General features: G+C 50.6%; 1 long non-coding RNA gene and 1 pseudogene across 3 annotated transcripts; both read right to left on the bottom strand.

The window, feature by feature from the left end:
* Positions 1–703: 703 nt before the first annotated feature.
* On the bottom strand, positions 704–10,946 carry LOC122876154 (annotated as a pseudogene).
* An 883-nt stretch (positions 10,947–11,829) lies between these two features.
* LOC122876748 lies at positions 11,830–16,976 on the bottom strand. 3 transcript variants are annotated; one of them, XR_006378129.1, is made up of 4 exons: positions 16,924–16,938; positions 16,611–16,769; positions 15,819–15,946; positions 11,830–12,818 (listed from the first exon to the last, which is right to left on the bottom strand). It is a non-coding gene; the product is annotated as an uncharacterized LOC122876748 (long non-coding RNA). The 3 variants fall into 3 exon arrangements; XR_006378130.1 differs by having other exon boundaries at positions 16,611–16,738; XR_006378128.1 differs by having other exon boundaries at positions 16,611–16,976.
* Between the last annotated feature and the right edge of the window lie 4,887 nt (positions 16,977–21,863).

Raw genomic sequence — 21,863 nt, 5'->3', positions numbered from 1 at the left:
GAGGAGGAGGAGGAGGAGGAGGAGGAGGGGAGGAGGAGGAGGAGGAGGAGGAGAGGAGGAGAGGAGGAGGAGGAGGAGGAGAGGAGGAGAGGAGGAGGAGAGAGAGAGAGGAGGAGAGGAGGAGGAGAGAGAGAGGAGGAGGAGGAGAGGAGGAGGAGGAGGAGAGGAGGAGAGAGAGGAGAGGAGGAGAGGAGGAGGAGAGAGAGGGAGGAGGAGGGAGGAGGAGGAGAGGAGAGGAGGAGGAGGAGGAGGAGAGGAGGAGGAGGAGGAGGGAGGGAGGAGGAGAGGAGGAGGAGGAGGAGAGGAGGAGAGGAGAGGAGGAGGAGGAGGAGAGGAGGAGGAGGAGGAGAGAGGAGGAGAGGAGGAGAGAGGAGGAGGAGGAGGAGGAGATGAGGAGGAGAGGAGGAGGAGGAGGCGAGGAGGAGAGGAGAGGAGGAGAGAGGAGGAGAGGAGGAGAGGAGAGGAGGAGAGGAGAGAGGAGGAGGAGGAGAGGAGGAGGAGGAGGAGGAGGAGAGGAGGGAGGAGGAGGAGAGGAGGAGGAGGAGAGGAGGAGGGAGGAGGAGGAGGAGAGGAGGAGGAGGAGGAGAGGAGGAGGAGGAGGAGGAGGAGGAGGAGAGGTGAGGAGGAGGAGAGGAGGAGGAGGAGGAGGGAGGAGGAGGAGAGAGGAGGAGGAGGAGGAGGAGGAGGAGGAGGAGGAGGGAGGAGGAGGAGAGGAGGAGGGAGGAGGAGGAGGAGGGAGGAGGAGGAGAGGAGGAGGAGGAGGAGGAGGAGGAGAGAGGAGGAGAGGAGGTGAGGAGGAGGAGGAGGAGGAGGAGAGGAGGAGGAGGAGAGGAGGAGGGAGGAGGAGGAGGAGGAGAGGAGGAGGAGAGGAGGAGGGAGGGAGGAGGAGAGGAGGAGGAGGAGAGAGGAGAGAGGAGGAGGAGGAGAGGAGGAGGAGGAGAGGAGGAGGAGGAGGAGGAGGAGGAGGAGAGAGGAGGAGGAGAGGAGGAGGGAGGGAGGAGGAGAGGAGGAGGAGGAGGAGGAGGAGGAGAGGAGGAGAGGAGAGAGGAGGAGGAGGAGGAGGAGGGAGGAGGAGGAGGAGGAGGAGGAGGAGGAGGAGAGGAGAGGAGGAGGAGGAGGAGGAGGAGAGAGGAGAGGAGGGAGGAGGAGGAGAGGAGGAGAGGAGGAGGAGGAGGAGAGAGAGGAGGAGGAGGAGGAGGAGAGGAGGAGAGAGAGGAGGAGGAGGAGGAGGAGAGGAGGAGAGGAGGAGAGAGGAGAGAGGAGAGGAGGAGGAGAGGAGAGGAGGAGGAGAGGAGGAGGAGGAGAGGAGGAGGAGGAGGAGGAGGGGAGGAGAGGAGAGGAGGAGGAGGAGGAGTGAGGAGGAGAGGAGGAGGGAGGAGGAGGAGGAGAGAGGAGGAGGTGAGGAGGAGAGAGGTGAGGAGGAGAGGGAGGAGGACAGGAGAGGAGGAGGAGGAGAGGAGGAGGAGAGGAGAGGAGGAGGAGAGGAGGAGGAGAGGAGGAGGGAGGAGAGGAGGAGGTGAGGAGGAGGAGGGAGGAGAGGAGGAGGAGGAGGAGGAGAGGAGGAGGGAGGAGGAGGAGGAGAGGAGGAGGTGAGGAGGAGAGGAGAGAGAGGGAGGAGAGGAGGAGGAGGAGGAGGAGGAGGAGGAGGAGGAGGAGGAGAGGAGGAGGAGGAGGAGGAGGAGGAGAGGAGGAGGAGGAGAGGAGGAGGAGAGGAGGAGCCTGAGGAGGAGGAGGAGGAGGTGAGGAGGAGGAGGAGGAGGAGGAGAGGAGGAGGAGGAGGAGAGGAGGAGGAGGAGGAGAGGAGGAGAGGAGGAGGAGAGGAGGAGAGGGAGGAGGAGGAGGAGAGGAGGAGGAGAGAGAGGAGGAGGTGAGGAGGGAGGAGGAGAGGAGGGGAGGAGGAGGAGGAGGAGGAGAGAGGAGGAGAGAGAGAGGAGGAGGAGAGGAGGAGGAGGAGGAGGAGGAGGAGAGGTGAGGAGGAGAGGAGGAGAGGAGGAGAGAGGGAGGAGGAGGAGGAGGAGGAGAGGAGGAGGAGGAGGAGGAGGTGAGGAGGAGGAGGAGGAGGTGGGAGGAGGAGGAGGAGGAGAGGAGGAGGAGGAGGAGGAGGAGGAGGAGGAGGAGGAGGAGGAGGGAGGAGGAGAGGAGGAGGTGAGGAGGAGGAGGGAGGAGGAGAGGAGGAGGAGGAGGAGGAGGAGGAGGGAGGAGAGGAGGGAGGAGGAGGAGAGGAGGAGGAGGAGAGGAGGAGGAGGAGAGGAGGAGGAGGGAGGAGGAGAGGAGAGGAGGAGGAGGAGGAGGAGGAGGAGGAGGAGGAGGAGGAGAGAGGAGGAGAGGAGGAGAGAGGAGGAGGAGAGGAGGAGGAGGAGGAGGAGGAGAGGAGGAGGAGGAGGAGGAGAGAGAGGAGAGGAGAGGTGAGGAGGAGGAGGAGGAGAGGAGAGAGGAGGAGAGGAGGAGGAGGAGGTGAGGAGGAGGTGAGGAGGAGGAGGAGGATGAGAGGAGGAGGAGGAGGAGGAGGAGGAGAGGAGGAGGAGAGGAGGAGGAGAGGAGGAGGAGAGGAGGAGGAGGAGGAGGAGGAGGAGGAGGAGGAGGAGGAGGAGAGGAGGAGGAGAGGAGGAGGGGAGAGGAGGAGAGAGGAGGAGAGGAGGAGGAGGAGAGGAGGGAGGAGGAGGAGAGGAGGAGGAGGAGGAGGAGGGAGAGGAGGAGAGGAGGAGGAGGAGGAGGTGAGGAGGGGAGGAGGAGGAGGAGGAGGAGGAGGAGGAGGAGAGAGGAGGAGAGGAGGGAGGAGGAAGAGGAGGAGGAGGAGGAGGAGGAGGAGAGGAGGAGGAGGAGGAGGGAGGAGGAGGAGGAGGAGGAGAGAGGAGGAGGAGAGGAGGAGGAGAGGAGGAGGAGGAGGAGAGGAGGAGGAGAGGAGAGGAGGGAGGAGGAGGAGGAGGAGGAGGAGAGGAGGAGGAGAGGAGGAGAGGAGGAGAGGGGGAGGAGGAGAGGAGGAGAGGAGGAGGAGGAGAGAGGAGGGAGGAGGAGGAGGAGGAGGAGAGGAGGAGGAGGAGAGGAGGAGGAGAGGAGGAGAGAGGAGGAGAGGAGGAGAGGAGGAGGAGAGGAGAGGAGGAGGAGGAGGAGGAGGAGAGGAGGAGGAGGAGGAGGAGAGGAGGAGAGGAGAGGAGGAGGAGGAGGAGGAGAGGAGGAGAGGAGGAGGAGGAGGAGAGAGGAGGAGGAGGAGGAGGAGGAGGAGAGGAGAGGAGGCGAGAGGAGGAGGAGGAGAGGAGGTGAGGAGGAGGAGGAGAGGAGGAGGAGAGGAGGAGGGAGGAGGAGGAGAGGAGGAGAGGAGGGAGGAGGAGGAGAGGAGGAGGAGGAGGAGGAGGAGAGGAGGAGGAGAGGAGGAGAGGAGGAGGAGGAGGAGGAGAGGAGAGGAGGAGGAGGAGAGGAGGAGGAGGAGGAGGGAGGAGGAGGAGGAGGGAGGAGGAGGAGGGAGGAGGAGGAGAGAGGAGGAGAGGAGAGAGGAGGAGGAGGAGGAGGAGGAGGAGGAGAGAGGAGGTGAGGAGGAGGAGGAGGGAGGGAGGAGGAGGAGGAGGAGGAGGAGGAGGAGGAGGAGGAGAGGAGGAGGAGGAGGAGGAGGAGAGGAGAGGAGGAGGAGGAGGAGGAGGAGGGAGGAGGAGGTGAGGAGGAGGAGGAGGAGAGAGGAGGAGAGGAGGAGGAGGAGGAGGAGGAGAGGAGAGGAGGAGGAGGAGGAGGAGAGGAGGAGGAGGAGGAGGGACAGCCTCTCCAGGAGGAGGAGAGGAGGAGAGGAGGAGGAGAGGAGGAGAGGAGAGGAGGAGGAGGAGAGGAGGAGGAGGAGGAGGAGGAGAGGAGGAGGAGGAGGAGGAGGAGGGGAGGAGAGGAGGAGGGAGGAGGAGGAGAGAGAGGAGAGAGGAGGAGGAGGAGGAGGAGGAGGAGGAGGAGGAGGAGGAGGAGGAGGAGAGGGAGGAGGAGAGGAGGAGAGGAGGAGGAGGAGGTGAGGAGGAGGAGGAGGAGGAGGAGGAGGTGAGGAGGAGGAGGAGGAGGTGAGCCTTCTCCAGGAGGAGGAGGAGGAGGAGGGAGAGGAGGAGGAGGAGAGAGGAGGAGGAGAGGAGGAGAGAGGAGGAGGAGGAGAGGTGAGGAGGAGGAGGAGGAGGAGGAGGAGGAGGAGGAGAGGAGGAGGAGGGAGGAGGAGGAGGAGGAGGAGGAGGAGGTGAGGAGGAGGAGGAGGAGGAGAGAGAGGAGAGGAGGAGGTGAGGGAGGAGGAGGAGAGGAGGAGGAGAGGAGGAGGAGAGAGGAGGAGGAGGAGGAGGAGAGGTGAGGAGGAGGAGGAGGAGGCGAGGAGGAGGAGAGGAGGAGAGGAGGAGGTGAGGAGGAGAGGAGGAGAGGAGGAGAGAGAGGAGGAGGAGGAGAGAGAGGAGGAGAGGAGGAGGAGGGAGGAGGAGAGGAGAGGAGGAGAGAGGAGAGAGAGGAGAGGAGGAGGAGAGAGGAGGAGGTGAGGAGGAGGTGAGGAGGAGGAGAGGTGAGGAGGAGGAGAGGAGGAGGAGGAGGTGAGGAGGAGAGGAGGAGGTGAGGAGGAGGAGGAGAGGAGGAGGAGGAGGCAAGGAGGAGGTGAGGAGGAGAGGAGGAGAGGAGGAGGAGAGGAGGAGAGGAGGAGGTGAGGAGGAGAGGAGGCGAGGAGGAGGAGGAGGCGAGGAGGAGGAGAGGAGGTGAGGAGGAGAGGAGGAGAGGAGGCGAGGAGGCAAGGAGGAGAGGAGGAGGAGGAGGAGAGGAGGCGAGGAGGAGGAGGTGAGGAGGAGAGGAGGAGAGGAAGACACAAGAGGAGAGGAGGCGAGGAGGAGGAGGAGAGGAGGCAAGGAGGAGAGGAGGAGAGGAGGCGAGGAGGTGGAGAGGAGGAGAGGAGGCAAGGAGGAGAGGAGGAGAGGAGGAGGAGGAGAGGAGGTGAGGAGGAGGAGAGGAGGAGGAGAGGAGGAGAGGAGGCGAGGAGGAGGAGGAGGTGAGGAGGAGAGGAGGGAGGAGGAGGAGAGGAGGAGAGAGGAGGAGGAGGAGGAGGAGGAGGAGGGAGGAGGAGGAGAGGAGGCGAGGAGGAGGCGAGGAGGTGGAGAGGAGGCGAGGAGGAGGAGAGGAGGAGGAGAGGAGGCGAGGAGGAGAAGAGAGGAGGTGGAGAGAGAGGAGAGGAGGAGGAGAGGAGAGAGGAGGAGGAGGAGAGGTGGAGGAGAGGAGGAGGAGGAGGAGGAGAGGAGGAGGAGAGGAGGAGAGGAGAGGAGGAGGAGGAGGAGGTGAGGAGGAGAGGAGGAGGAGAGGAGGAGGAGGAGAGGAGGAGGGAGGAGGAGGAGGAGGAGAGGAGGAGGAGGAGGAGGAGGAGGAGAGGAGAGGAGGAGGGAGAGAGGAGGAGGAGGAGGAGGAGGAGAGGAGGAGGAGGAGAGAGAGAGGAGGAGGAGGAGGAGGAGGAGAGGAGGAGGAGGAGAGGAGGAGGAGGAGGAGGAGAGGAGGAGGGAGAGGAGGAGGAGAGGAGGAGAGGAGGAGGAGAGGAGGCGAGAGGAGGAGGAGGGAGGAGGGAGGAGGAGAGAGGAGGAGGAGGAGGAGGAGGAGGAGGGAGAGGAGGAGAGGAGGAGGAGGAGGAGAGGAGGAGGAGAGGAGGCGAGGGAGGAGGAGAGGAGGAGGGAGAGGAGGCAGGAGGAGGTGGAGAGGAGGGAGGAGAGGAGGCGAGGAGGAGGCGAGGAGGTGGAGAGGAGGGAGGAGGAGGAGAGGAGGAGGAGGAGGAGAGGAGGCGAGGAGGAGGAGGAGGAGAGGAGGTGGAGAGGAGGAAGAGGAGGAGGGAGAGGAGGAGGAGAGGAGGCGAGGAGGAGGAGGAGGAGAGGAGAGGAGGAGAGGAGGCGAGGAGGTGGAGAGGAGGAGGAGAGGAGGCGAGGAGGAGGCGAGGAGGAGGAGGAGGAGAGGAGGAGGAGGAGGAGAGGAGGAGAGGAGGAGGAGAGGAGAATGAATCAGATGAATATAGAACTTGTAAATTAGAACCAAAAGCTGAAGAAGAGGGAGCTCCGGGGCTGCAGCGATGATAAAACAGAATAAATAACATGCTTCCTGCACGTTACTGCAGCAACATGTGCAGCTTCCGGTCTGCTCTCTGTCCTCATCAGCATCACAGCTGAGAAACTTCCTGCTGGACGTCCGATCCGTCCGGCGGCCTGCAGGAGACACGTCTCCGCTGCCTCCAGGGTTTCAGTTTACTTTCAGCATTTTAAAAGAATTACCGCGTGAATGCTCATCGTCCTGTTTTGAACGTGTGTGTGATCATTCATTCTGAATGCAGTGTGTTAGCGTCAGAACAACGTGCTGGAAACACACAGTGTTCTGCGTGTTGTGGAGGACGAACGGGAAAAGAGCTCCTGAACTTTGAAACGCGCGGTCGCTGAATGCAAAATGGTTCCCACTTTGGTCCGCACGGACTTCTGTTTCGCTGGCTGTGTGAAGAGTTTTGAAAATGTGGTTTCAGTGTTGAACAACGCTCGTTAGCAACTGGACAAAACTGTAAAGCTGAGGAGAAAACACAAACAGGGACTTTGGTACTAAAAAGTCTGTAACCTTGGAAGATGCTGAGACTGTCTGAAGCCTCATAACTTTAGTTTTTGTCGTCACTGAAATCTTTAGAAAGGCACTGAGGGGACGATGTAGGCTACTGCCACATATGATTTGGACATAAACAAACAAAATTCAAGTATTTTTAAATAAAAGTTTTTTGTGTTTTTTGTGCCTGGGCTGTGGTGAAAGTAGAAGTTCTTGCCAGTACTACGACCCAAACCTTCATCCCCAGTCTCACGCTTCCCTGAACGCAAGCACGACCCTTTTTAAGCGTCCGGCGTGGAGCGTTTAGCGGCCTCTAGTGGTGAAACTGCAGTTTGCAGCCACGTGCGCCGCTCGCCTCGCCCTCCCCTTCCAGGCGTGCAGGAGGAACTGCGGTGAAGCGAAACTCGATAACGGCCCTCTGTAGAGCCGGTGTCTGGTTTGTCCATTCTGGGCTCCTGTAGAAACATGGCGGTGCAACATGGCGGCCTCTGTGGAAGGGGACCCGCTCCCTCTGCAGATATAAAGGCTGATTAAACTGATGAAAACACACTTATGAATATTATATTTCTGCCGACAGCTGCTCCTGAACGCTCCACGCTGGAGCTTTAAGGTCTGTTTGGTGTAGAAAGAAATTAGAAACACTTGACATCATGTACAGCAAAATTTATTTAAATGGTGTCACAGAATAATTTGTGAATGTTGACAAAACTTTCAAATCAAAATCATAACAATTTGTTATGTTTTAATTTATAAGAATATTATATGTATATGTTGGTGATGTGTCAGCCAACCATTCTGGTGGAATCATTTATCAGTAGTTCTTGCCCGGTGCAAGTGGCATCAATAAAGGGCGTGGTTTGATCGAGAAAGATTCGGAAGTACAGGAACAATAAATCAAACGCACCCTTCCAAGCACTGTGTGTGTTTAGAAAACAAAGACGCGCACCATTATTAAGCCACAGTTACAGGACAACCCATAGAAGTCGCGTAGCTTGTTTGACCTGCTGTCCGTGTTGTTGGAATAAAACAGGAAACATCTTTAAAAAAAGATGTAATAAAATGTTTGCAAAAATACGACTGCCTGCCAAAAACCCAGAGCAGTCGATATCAGACGGTCAGCTGCAGCAGACGTTGACGTTAGCCAGCAGTAACTAACAGTTCTGGAAAGGCAGCGTGGTTCCCTCCCGCACAGATTAAAAACCCACAGGTCTGTGCTGGGCTCAAACACCCTGCAACGATTTAGAAGCGATTTATAAGTAAACGAACTGTTGTTTATGTTTCTAACGTTAGCAGATGTGTGATCTTCTTGGAAATGCGATCGTGACGGGTTGCTGTATGTGGGCTTTGGCTGCCAGGTGCACTCCCCTCTTCCCGGTGCTGCGTACCGGCACTGAATCTTTTAGTGGCACGGTGTACTGGACCGTACCGGCCTACTTTCACCCCTGCGTCTGGGGCTAGCGCTGGTCAGTCACAATCGCTCCCAGAGATTCTCTCTATTTTCTCTCTTCTGTTTACTCCCCGCTCGCATTTTGTTCTTTCCCACTCCCACATCCTGAAAACAATGCTCCACTGACTGCTCGGAGGTTTATAACAGACAGAGAAATAACATCAGCTGTGCCGGTTTTATTTTGAAGGCGCAGTATTCTGACTTCCGGTCTCGTTCTGTCGTACCTGACAGAGTTTTTCAGGATCTCAGATGGTAGCATTTGGCTGTATGTTTGATGTGCTCCTTTCAGCACTGGCAGCTGTGCTGCTCCCCTCCCTTCCCCCCCGAGAGACCTGGCAGCTGTTAAACTCATCATCAGGCCTGGAGAGGGTTTTTTAAAGACTGGAAAGGTTCCCAGGCTCCTCCAGGAGGTTTCAGGCTTCTTACTGGAAGTCCTCTGAGTTTTCCAGGAAGGTTTAGTGGTCCTTGAATGAGTTTCAGGTGTCTGTGAGGGGGTCCTGAGAATGTCTTATTGTCCAAAGGTTCCAGGGTTCCTCAAGGAAATTCTTCAGGGTTCTTGAATGGGGAATCCAGGAATCATTGAGGACTCCTAGAATATCTTAAAGGAGGTTCCCTGGGGTCTGTAGGAGTTTCTTATGGTCCATGATGTTTCACGTTTCCCAAAGCATCCATGAAGAGGTTCCAGCGGTCTTTCAAGAAGGGATCTTAGTGGTTCCGAGGTTCCTTGAGAGGTTTAACATTGCCTTATGTAGGTTTCAGGGTTCCTACAGGGAGTTTAAGGAGGGGTTCCTCTTGAGAATCTATAAATCTTTTTAAAACTCTCCAGGCTTCCTCAAGGGAATTCATCACACGTCTTAAAAAGGTTCCAGGGATCATTAAGGAAATTGTAGGGCTCCTCTAGGAGGTGCCCTTGGTTCTGTAAGAGTTTCTCAACGTTCATGAGGAATTTCAGGAGTTCTGGTGGGGCTTGAATGAGCTCTACAGCTCCTTCATGAAGTTTTTAGATGTTATTGAAATTCTAGGCTTCCACAGTAGGTCTCTGTGGAGGTTCCTTGAAGAGGTTTCAGTCTTCAGAAATAGTCCTTAGTGGGATCAGAGATTTTTAAGCAGGTTCTAAGAACCTTGAGGGATTTAACTGTGCATTATGAGGACTTGAAAAGGTCCCAGAGATCCTTGAAAGTGTTGAGGGATTTTTTAATGGGTTCAAGGAGTCCTCAAAGATATTCCAGGGGTTTGCGAAGGGGTTCTGTGAGTTATTAATGGTGCTTTGAAGAGCTTCCAGGGTTTCTCAGGACCTTTCTGTGGTTTGTTGAGGAAGATCAAGAGTTCCTTGAATGGTTTCAAGGTTTTTTAGAGGGTTCAAGGATTCTGTGAGGATGTTCAACTTGTTCTTGATCATTATAATTCTCTATCTTATGGGACATAATGTGCAATATCATGGACATAATCGTGAACATTTGAATTAACCATATACATTTACCTGTACTTACCTGTGATTTGATATTGAAGAAGGATCCTTACCGTTAACCACATGTTTGCCATTGTGTATATTTTGGATTTGCACCTTATTGGTGTTTTTATATTTTATATTTGCACTCTTTCCTACTTTGTACTGCAACTGCTGCACAACAATTCTGTGGATAAATAAAGTTCTATCTTATCTTATCTTGAGGGGGTTTCCACGAGTCCTTGGGGGTGCCTTGAGGAGGTTCTAGGGCAGACTTTGGCATTTCAGTGGCTCTTGGCTCCTCTTGGTTCTCGAAGTGGCTTTTCTAGGGTTTGTTGAAGAGGTCCCAGAGTTCCTAAAAAGGACTCCAAGGTTTCTGAAAGAGTTCAAAGATTTTTTGAGTCTGTTCCTGGGGTCCTTGAAAGGGGTTCAAGGAGTCCTCTGGAATATACCAGGATTTCCAGGAGGTCACTGTCGCTGCTGCTGCTGCCTGCTCTCAAACACTTTCCATGTGAGGCGAGCCTAATGTCCAGGGCGCCTGCTGTTCTGCCCAGGTAACCCCCGTCCTCGGCCCCTGCTGTTCTGCCCAGGTAACCCCCGTCCTCGGCCCCTGCTGTTCTGCCCAGGTAACCCCCATCCTCGGCCCCTGCTGTTCTGCCCAGGTAACCCCCATCCAGGGCCCCTGCTGTTCTGCCTGAGTAACCCCCATCCAGGGCCCCTGCTGTTCTGCCTGAGTAACCCCCGTCCTCGGCCCCTGCTGTTGTGCCCGGGTAACCCCCGTCCTCGGCCCCTGCGGTTCTGCCTGAGTAACCCCGTCCTCGGCCCCTGCTGTTCTGCCCAGGTAACCTCTGTCCTCGACCCCTGCTGTTCTGCCCGGGTAACCCCCGTCCTCGGCCCCTGCTGTTCTGCCCCGTCCTCGGCCCCTGCTGTTCTGCCCGGGTAACCCCCGTCCTCGGCCCCTGCTGTTCTGCCCGGGTAACCCCTTGTGTTGTATGTTTACAGTTTTCATGATTAAAACAGTAAAAACCTCGTCCTCCTTTTCTTTGATCCACATAAACTCTTTAAAGTGACTCGTTCACTTTCTCCTCAGACTTTAAACACTCTCTGATTTAAGTTTGTTTCTTGTAAATCTGCTGGTTTGTCACTTTTATAGTTTCACCACTTCAAAGTAAAACACTGAAAATAAGCCGGCGGTGGCAGAGTGACGGCGGTCTGTCACACAGAAATAGAGCAGTAATGGAGGGTTTGTGGCTGCTGGTGTTATACTTCAGTCTGAGTTATTTAGTGCTTAGCGCTGTACTTTTGCCTGATGGATGTAACAACATGTCTGCTGTCAGACACGCAGACACACACTTTAACACAGTTGTTGAGTTTTTCTGTACTTTGCGTGTGTGTTGAAACGGGTCTGAACCGGCTCTCAGGTGAACCTGGTATTTACCTCCAACATGTATTCCAGTCGGAAGAGTCACTAAACATGTACTTACCTTTAACTGCACTGTACATGCAGGACATTTACTAATTTCACTTTATTTCTACACAGGCGCCCGTGTGTTTATGCTGAACTGAGTCGGTGTATTTATTTAAAGTTTAGGTTCAGTAATTAGGATAAAGTTGATAAATCACTGGCGATAATGCACCTTTTATTTTCACGTGTTTGTTATTGCTTCATCGTGGGCTTGTTTTTTAACTGAAAGCTATGAATATCCTTTTAGTTATTAGTGTACTTTAACATATTTAGTACACTTTGGTAACAAATCATTTTTCGTGTCTGTAATTCCCTAAAACCTTCCTGGAAAGAACTGAGACACTTCGTTTCATTCATTCCAGTTAATTGCTTTGTAACCAAAGAGTCTTTAAGGCAGAGCAGAACAGCTCTGAACATGTAACAGTGGTAAAAATACAGTTCAGCAAATATGAACATTAAAATGGAGCAGTTCTTTCCAGGACATTTCTAGAAATTAATTAACATGAAAGTTTGGCAGAATAAAGCTTTACCCAAATGAGTACATCATCAGTTATGACATGTAATAAAATCTTTGTGTTTTATTTTGAAAGCCAGAGTCACATGTCAAACTTGCAGAAGGTGATGTGACATCATCACTGCTGATGCACCTGTAGGCCTGTGTGTGTGTGTGTGTGTGTGTGTGTGACGGGTTATGTTAGCCCTCAGCCTCTGACTGCAGGCAAACACTCAGATCAATAAAGTCCTGCTTTTAAACTTTCACTTCAGTAAAACTTTAAAAGCAGTAAAATGTCCTTCAGCATCCAAAGTAGTCCTGAGAGTTACGAGTTCACTTCAGTCAGTGGGACAGATTAATAAAACCTCCATTTTAGCCTGAGTTAAACTTTTATTCTGAAAATATAAAGCAAAAGTTCAGCAGACAGGTGAAGCAATCAGGGAGCTTTTATTGTGAAAAGCGCTTTCCACCGACTTTTACACTGATGTCATAGTGATGACGAGGCTACAGATGTCTAACACGCACAGCTGTTTACCAGGCAGGCAAAGACACTACCCAGCTGCATTATGGGAAATGTAGGATCCAGTGTTTTTGGACTGAAAGGACAGGATGTGCATTATGAGGACTTATTGAAAAGGTCCCAGAGATCCTTGAAAGTGTTGAGGGATTTTTTAATGGGTTCAAGGAGTCCTCAAAGATATTCCAGGGGTTTGCGAAGGCGTTCTGTGAAGAATATAAGGATATTTCCACCTCTGCTGCTGTTTTTAATCTCTCATAACAACTATGGAAGTGAAATACTAAAACCACTGGAGAATAATTTAGCCACGTTTCAGAATCTCTTTTCACGTAAAAATATCTCACAAAATGGAAATACTGACAAATATCAAGTTTCCCTTCTTGATATTTTCAGTGCAGCTGAACGTCTAAAATCTGAACTAACATCTTCATCTGTGGTTTCCGCAGGACCGAACCAGTTCAGACTGGTTCCAGGAGGTGTGTGTGGTGCCACCGTCACCGCTGGCGCCACAGGCTCATGACCCTCCCCCCCCCCTGCTCCTCCTCCGGTGGGGAGCAGATGTGGGAGATGAACAGGCAGTGGTAGTTCCACAGCAGCAGCAGCAGCATCAGCAGCAGACTGCAGAGCAGCAGGACGACCAGCAGGGGGAGACGGCGAGACGCAGGGGGAGAGGGGGGGGCGCTACAGCTGACAGGGAGAGGAAGAGGAGGGGGAGGAGGAGGAGGAGAGGAGGAGCAGCGGTGGAGCCACAAACAGAAGTGTTTGAGTCCAGATGGGTTGAGATCTGATCTGGTCTGACATGAAGACATGGTCCTGGAGAAACTGTGAGTATGCAGATAAGTCCTGGAAGTCCTGGAGGTCCTGGAGGTGTTTGCTGCTCAGGTGAACCTCAGCTGGTCTCTGAGGATTAAAAACAGAAACAGGCTGATGTTCTGACGACTGGCAGCTGTGAAGAGAAGGAACAGAAACTAAAAGCGATCAGTTCCTCTGACGTCTCTTCACTCTGTGAACTCGCCTCCTTTTCCTGTGCTACGCTAACACCTCGCGTCCACCCTGCTGCGTCTTGCTACGCTAACGCCTCGCGTCCACCCTGCTACGCTAACACCTCGCGTCCACACTGCTGCGTCTTGCTACGCTAACGCCTCGCGTCCACACTGCTACGTCTTGCTACGCTAACGCCTCACGTCCACACTGCTACGTCTTGCTACACTAACGCCTCGCGTCCACCCTGCTACGCTAACACCTCGCGTCCACCCTGCTACGTCTTGCTACGCTAACGCCTCACGTCCACCCTGCTACGTCTTGCTACGCTAACGCCTCGCGTCCACCCTGCTACGCTAACACCTCGCGTCCATCCTGCTACGTCTTGCTACGCTAACGCCTCGCGTCCACACTGCTGCGTCTTGCTACGCTGCGCGCCTGCGCGTCCACACTGCTGCGTCTTGCTACGCTAACGCCTCGCGTCCACCCTGCTGCGTCTTGCTACGCTAACGGCTCGCGTCCACACTGCTGCGTCTTGCTACGCTAACGCCTCGCGTCCACACTGCTGCGTCTTGCTACGCTAACACCTCGCGTCCACACTGCTACGTCTTGCTACGCTAACTCCTCGCGTCCACACTGCTACGTCTTGCTACGCTAACACCTCGCGTCCACACTGCTACGTCTTGCTACGCTAACACCTCGCGTCCACACTGCTACGTCTTGCTACGCTAACACCTCGCGTCCACCCTGCTGTGTCTGGCTACGCTAACACCTCGCGTCCACACCGCTACGTCTTGCTACGCTAACGCCTCACGTCCACCCTGCTACGTCTTGCTACGCTAACACCTCGCGTCCACACTGCTACGTCTTGCTACCCTAACGCCTTGCATCCACCCTGCTACGTCTTGCTACGCTAACGCCTCACGTCCACCCTGCTACGTCTTGCTACGCTAACACCTCGCGTCCACACTGCTACGTCTTGCTACGCTAACACCTCGCGTCCACACCGCTACGTCTTGCTACGCTAACGCCTCACGTCCACCCTGCTACGTCTTGCTACGCTAACACCTCGCGTCCACACCGCTACGTCTTGCTACCCTAACGCTTTGCATCCACCCTGCTACGTCTTGCTACGCTAACGCCTCACGTCCACCCTGCTACGTCTTGCTACGCTAACGCCTCGCGTCCACACTGCTGCGGACGTTCGCGTTCTTGACCGGGTCTTGTCAGTCGCCACGCGCCCGTCCCTGATTCGTCACGCCGCATCACGTGTCCCTTTTCCGGAAGACAGCGGCCTCGACCACCAGTTGCTCAGCCTGGATAACGAATCCCAGGCGCTGCTCACCTGGTGTCAAAAGAAATCTCTGGTCTTTCTTTTTTTCAGAGACGGCGAGCGCCACTTCAGACGTTGGCGTTATAGAAATAAACATCATAGACGCGTTAAGATTTCAGCCCAAATGTGGCTTAAATGAATGATCGTATATTACGGTAACTGAGGAGGAGGAGGCTGTGTCAGAAACCGAACCACAGACTCCTCACTGCTCCGCTTCAGTAGCAGCTCTAAAAATACCATGTGGTTACCACGGCAACGGACTGAAGGGCTTCTGTGTTACCGTGACGACCACCGAGAGGAGAGGAGGAAGCAGGACGTAACTCTGTCTGTCTGCCTGCCTGCCTGCCTGCCTGTCTGTCTGCCTGCCTGCCTGCCTGCCTGCCTGCCTGCCTGCCTGCCTGCCTGCCTGCCTGTCTGCCTGCCTGCCTGCCTGTCTGTCTGCCTGTCTGCCTGCCTGTCTGCCTGCCTGCCTGTCTGTCTGCCTGTCTGCCTGCCTCTCTGTCTGCCTGCCTGCCTGCCTGCCTGCCTGTCTGTCTGTCTGTCTGTCTGTCTGCCTCTCTGTCTGTCTGTCTGCCTGCCTGCCTGTCTGCCTGCCTGTCTGCCTGCCTGCCTGTCTGTCTGTCTGTCTGTCTGTCTGCCTGCCTGCCTGTCTGTCTGTCTGTCTGCCTCTCTGTCTGTCTGTCTGTCTGCCTGTCTGCCTGCCTGTCTGCCTGCCTGCCTGTCTGCCTGCCTGTCTGTCTGTCTGTCTGCCTCTCTGTCTGTCTGCCTGCCTGCCTGCCTGCCTGCCTGCCTGTCTGTCTCTCTGCCTGTCTGTCCTCCACTTCAGACTGAAGCATCAGCAGCAGCTGGACTGTGATGAGACGTGCTTCATCGTTCATGCTCCCCTCAGGATGAACTGTAATAACTCTGCTGATCCTCTGACTTTCCATCTAGCGCCACCATCAGGTCGACGTGTTAACGTGTCCGACACTTTGGTTTCTGACCAAACACCTGCAGAGCTGATGGCGTTCCCATCAGCCGCGGCTGCACTCTGTGTTTACTGCTAACTAGCTAATGTTAGCATGCTAACAGGCTAAACTAAGGTGAACATGGTAAACATTACAGCTGCTAAACATCAGCATGTTAGCATTTAGCATTAGTACAGCCTCACAGAGCTGCTAGCATGGCTGCAGACTCCTTACTGATCGTCTTAGTGTTTAGCTTTAACTTCAAATCAACATACTTCACCATTTTATACTAACAGGAAATGATACATGTGACGTTGGAGGTCCAATAAACTGCAACTGTGGACAGCTGCTGCCAGTTAAACGTCACGGACAGAAAGCAAAATGTCTTAAAAGATTTAACAGGATTCTTTTGTTTCCGAGATTTATTTGGAGCTGTTTTTACCCACAATTTATTTTAAAGTTTTCCGGCTGTGAGCAGCTCGTCCATTTCCTTTGTGCATTGCATTGTGGGAGAATAGTTTATATCAACAGCTCACTCAAAAATCCACCGTATTTAGTCTGAATTCTGTTTGCTTTAAATAAACTTTGTCACTTTTCTACACATGAAAAACCTGTTGTGACGTCTGGAGTTTGACTCACCTGTCAGTGCTCTTCTTTATTGGTTCCTTCCTTCTTCCTCTTCTGTGGCTCCACCTCTTCTTGTCTCTGCAGCAGTCTCGGCCAATCAGATCAGCTGATCAGAATGAGTCAAATCCAATTAAAGGAAACTAAATGAATAAAAAGATAAATAATCAATCAATAAACAGAAGCTCCTCAGTGTTCACAAGCTATAACTCAGTTTCCCTGGTGACACCTGAGGGTTTGACTAATACCTGGAACAATCAAACAGGTTCTTATGCAATGGAAACGTTGTTCACTACTCCAGTAACTAGGACGAACCTTGGGAGATATTTCTAGTCCGCTCAGCTGAGAATCAGAATCAGAAATACTTTATTGATCCCCGAAGGGAAACTCTTTAATGAGACGGAGCTACGGCAACGGGCAGCATGCGGGCTGGCGCATGCGCACCAGTACACACATCCCTTTGGCTCAGCGCTGAGCCAGGAAGCTAACGCTATGCTTTGAACTATCAGTAAGTTCAGAGGGGCAGTGTACTTCCTGCAGCTCGTGCGTTACAGTGTACTTCCTGCAGCTCGTGAGTTACAGTGGTCATCCTGCGGCGTTCAGAGCCACCGAACGACGACACTCAGTGTCGTAAATAAGATATTCAGATTTTTAGAACGGCGAACAGACCGTTTCACTGGAGCTACTTAATAGGTGTCCATTATCAGGAATTAATGGACACCCTGCAGCCAATCAGAATCTAGTATTCGCCCAGATTATGGTGTAATTATTATTAATCACGATAATCAGATGCAGACGGTCACTTACTGCTGAAGGTTAGCTGGTGATGTGTTGAGCAGCGGTGGAGGTGGATGAATGGACGGAGATGTCCTGTCCCTGATCAGGTCCTCAGCAGTCAGGTGTCAGGGATGGGGGGCGGAGCTGCGACCTTCAGACTGAGAGTCAACAACAGACACTGAACTCCACCTGCTGAAGGCAGAAACACTGAGAAACTCCCAAATAAAGTCTGTAAAATGTTTTAATCTTCACTTCCTTTATACATTCTACACGTCAGATTTAAAATAACTTTCACTGTTTTCAGCAGAAACGAGTTGCGAACACAGCGTCGACGTCTCTTCACCTGCGAAGCTGACGTGTTGAACTGGTTAGCAAATATTTGCTGATTTCCACCTCCAGCAGTCACAGAGCAACGTGATCCTTCATTTCACCGCTTAGTTTCCAAACGTGCTTTCAACTGTAGAATTTAATCTTCCCCACGTTTGGAAAAAATACCAAACACACACACACACACACACACACACATTTTCTGAATATAATGGGATTATATGGCACTCGGCCTGAGGAGCCTGTGTGTGGAAAACATCACACGCTTCATCCAAAATGATTATAATTTGAACTCTACTCAAACATCAGATGAACGGCTGTTTCTGCACACCAGCTACACACTGACGTGACGAGTGGAAAACACTACTAGCTTGTGTCTTGTGTATTTCCCGTGTGTACTCACACGTACATGTACTTTCACAAATATAATGTGTGCAAATATACGTACACAATAAAACACAAATACAACAGGATTTTTTTTATGTATTTGTTTAACACATGCTGCACAGTTAGTTACTGTGAACTGCAGTAAATGTAAATGTACTATACAGTACTGCAGTAGTACAGTACACAGTACAGAGGACAGGTGTACTTACCTATTCTCATTTCCCGAATGAGGCTTTCTACAGTGCAGCGCACACTGCAAGATCTGCAAAACTGTGAACTTTGGTGTATTTTTGAGTCCTAAAAGTCAATTTTTATTAAAACAAGTAGTATAAGAAGTATTCAGATATTTTACTTCAGTAACAGCAGTAATACAACAACGTAAAATACTCCATTACAAGTAAAAGTCCTGCATTTAAACGTTTAGCAGGTAAAAGTAGTAAAAAGTAAAAGTACTCGTGTTGTACTCTTTATATTCTGTTTGGTTTCTGATTTTATAAACTGATCGTGTGTTTTACGTAAAATATTATCTTCTAAAGTAAAACATGAAAAAACATGAATCTCCAAAATTAAAAACAGCTTTGTGACAGTGCGTTTTGAGATAATTCACTTTTTTTATGGTTTATTTAACTTTTTAGTTTTTAGTAATTTTCTGAACCCACGAAGGAACAAACACTTTAATCTTCAGTTTATTTGAAAAATTCAAAATCACCAAATATGGAGATACATGGTCTTCACTGGACAGCGACGGTGTTAAATGTTCTGGACAATTTCCTTGAAAAAACTGACAGAAATCCATTTAAACTCAAGTAAATGTTCATTTATTGAAACTTCAATCTCAATATATGTAGACGTTCAATAAGTGCTGTACACAGAAGTTACATTTCATCAGCTCTCACTTAACATTTATTTAGTTTCCATTTCCCGAATAATCAGAACCAGATCCCACAGCTGCGTCTCACTTCCTGTCAGGACTCGATGGGACCAGTAAGACCGGGTGTTACTGGTTTTTCTGGTCTTGATGGTGAAATCATCAGAAACTCTTTACGAGTCGAAAACTAAACCTTCGGACGACCAAACGGAAACCAAACTGAAGGAAAATATTGCACTAAAACAGCTGATGTCGACTCCTGAAGAGGTCAAAGGTCGACTGTTCACATTCCTGGACAAAGTGCTGCACAGAGGGAGGAAGGACGGGAACTTCTTCTTCTACAGTTTCAGTGTTTACGAGACAGAACGGTCAAAATCTGCACACAAACGTGACTTCCTCTACTTTAATGTAACCGTAAGTGACCTCATGTTTACACGATTATAGATTTAATACAAACAGCAGTGAGACGATGTCATCATCATCATCATCATCATCATCGTCTGAACAACAGCAGGAGAAACTCAAACAGGAAGTTCAATCAGTGATTTACATCAAAACAAACCAAAGAAATCATTTAAAAAAAAAAACAAGAACAAATTCAATTTCATGACATCACAAGATGATGTCACACTATGACATCAGAAATAACCGTCAGGGTGAGCTGCACGAACACGGATCAACTTTAAAAAACGGACTCACTAAGTTAAAGTTTGCTGAACAAGTTTACAACGAAACGTAATAACTGAAATCTTTAAATAACTTTTAAAAGTAAGAAAAGACAAAAAACGAACGCAGGGATTAGAACTACAAACTGTTCTTAACGTGCACGTTTATATATTTGTTAGTTCTGTCTTTTATTCTACGTATCAGAGACGACGCACAGTAAAGTCGGGGTCAGTCATGCACGTGGGCCCCGGGCGGCCCTCGCACTTCTTCTGCTGTGTGTGGATCGGTTATTAGTGAGTAATTAGTTTGTGGTAACTTGATTAACCGCAGCTCCATTTATTAATGCGCACCATGTGAGCAACTGAAACGACTTTATCAACGGCTTTAAACTAGACTTTAACTCGGGGCCCCTCTACAACAAGGGGCCTCAGGATGATGTAATAACGCAGGTGTTGCCTTCAGGCCCCTCTCAGGGTCCGGGGCCCCTTTGCACAGTTAGAAATCCAGCTTTTAGTAACAGTTTACACGCAGGTGTTGCCGTTTGCTCTCCACAACGTTAGCTTGTTAGCATTAGCGTCTGTTTGTCGTCTGGTAGCGGCTTTAAAACTTTAAAGTATCATAAAACCCGACTGAACTGTGACCTGAAGCTCTTCCTGCTTCTCTAAAATAAACTCTCATCACCCTCGTGCCGTGTCATCACTGACAGCTGCGGTCACATGACATCCATAACCTGCGACGCACTGCATTGTGGGATTGTTAGCAGACGGTGGCGTCGTGGAGTCCGTGGTGTGAACAACATGGCCGACACGCAGCGGCTTCACAGAGGACTGACTTTCCGTCCTTCACAGCACTGTAACTTATATATTACTAATATTACGCTGATATCGCACATATTTTATACAGAATATATGTAACTGTATATCTTCCTACTTTTATATACTCTGTTCTATTTTATTGCCTATTTTAATGTTTTATTCTAATCTGAATATTTGTTTATCCATGTTCTGTGTTTGCGCAGTGTGGAGGGAGCTACACCTGCATTTCCTTGTGCAATAATAATAATAATAATATTAATGTATAAGGACAACAAAGCTTAAAACTCGGATTACAACACGGCTGTAGTGTTTCTCTTAAACGTGTCACGTTTCCCAAAGCGGCGCTCACGCTGACGATGAATAATATACACTAACACGCCTGTACGCCTGTCAGCTGTGTGAATATTAAAACACAGAAATCACAAGACTAAATGTTGTAAAAGACATTAAGCTTCATGTGTCGTAAACAGTGTGCAGCTTCATATTCATGTTCATTTTCAGAAAGTAAAGTGACTCCACTCAGATGTTTCTCTTTAATTAGACCTAAAATATATTTTTATATATTGTTAAACTCTTTGAAACTCATATCAGCAGATGGAAACTGTCCAAGAAGACTAAACAAAGGAAGTTCACCCTGGCTGGTGCAGCTCACCATCAGCATTAACTCGTGTGAAGTGAAACGAGCCGAACGTCACTGAGAACAATGAGAAGTTTGGCTTCAGCAACATGAAGCTGAGTTCTGTTTGAAAGTGAAATTATTCTGACTGCAGACATTTAAACTCTTGTGATAATTAGAACCGCAGAACGCCGCCAGCTGCTCTCAAGCTAAAATCAATATTTGTTCTTCACTAAACATTGATCGACTGTCAGACCTTCACCCGAGAAAACCTGCACAGTGGATGTCGGGTCACTTCAGTTTAAACTCTTTCAGAAGCCGTTTCCTGCGAAGAGACAAACCGAGTTTTAAACTGGGAAGAACTGAGAGTCTCTGGAGAATCAGCCTGCAGAGAAGTGACGATGACCACGATGACGAAAACGCTCCAATAAACTGAAGGAGCAGAAAAACCTTCATCCCCAGAGACACTAAATCCAGCTGATCTCGCAGTCTCATTCTGCTCACAGAAACTTTCACATTAAACTGAAACAAAACACTGAGAAAAACCTTTGGGTTCAACTGTCACTTCAGAATAAAAGTCCTCAGGCATGTGGTTCATTTCCTACTGCAGCACTGTTATATCAGTAATTACTGTTATTTATCATTTATTTATGGAACAGAGGACTCCCCAGACTCTATCGCTGCTCCTAATGTGAAGTCCGCAGTAAGTAACCAGAACGTATGGAGGCTAAACTGTGCCACTGTAAATATCATTATATTAAATTACAGGGTTATTATTATTGTGTTGCTTGATTAGTAAAGACTACAGTCTTCATCTCACGTGGAAACCCCCATTATCTCTGAGGTCTGGTACATTAGCATTAGCAGCAGTATTAGCATTAGCAAGAGTGTGGTCCAATTGATCAGGAAGCCTGTTATCACTGTAGTTTAGGTACAGGAAGAAGGAAGCCTTACATGGTTCATTAGCATTAGCCTGGTTGGTCTTGAATGTTCAGAAACCCTCTTATTACTGCACTGTAAAGACAGGAAACAGGTAGCTACAGCTAGCCATTTGAGGTACATTGGCATTAGAATTAGCATTGATGTGATTAGATAGCCTTATCTGGTACTTTAGCATTAGCAACATCATTAGATCTGTTGGTCTTATTCTTAGAAATGCTGTTGTCACTGTAGTTTATACAGCATGTTAGACTTATCTGGTACACAGGATTAGCATTAGCCATGTTAGTCATGTTGCAAAACCCTGTAATCAGTGTAGTTTTAGAGACAGGAAACCATCGCTATTTTCCAATCCACGCTGACCTGAACATGGCATTAGCCTTATCTGGAAAATTAGCATCAGGTTATCAATGTTCAAAATCCCTGTTATCACTGTGGTTTTGGGTTTAGCGATAAGGACCACTAAAATTAGCCTTAGCTGGTACATTAGCGTTATAATTAGCATTAGCCGTGTAGGTCTTAAATATAAATATTCAGAAACCCTGTTATTACTGTAGTTCAGGGATGGGAAATAGAGAACTATGGTTAGTCTTATCTGGTATATTAGCATTAGCTGTGTTGGTTCAAGGTACAAATAGCTGACAAAGTCAAAATAATTGTTTTTT

The sequence above is a fragment of the Siniperca chuatsi genome, linkage group LG5 (assembly GCF_020085105.1).
Source record: "Siniperca chuatsi isolate FFG_IHB_CAS linkage group LG5, ASM2008510v1, whole genome shotgun sequence".
NCBI lineage: Eukaryota > Metazoa > Chordata > Actinopteri > Centrarchiformes > Sinipercidae > Siniperca > Siniperca chuatsi.
This window is presented reverse-complemented; position numbering and strand designations above follow the sequence as displayed.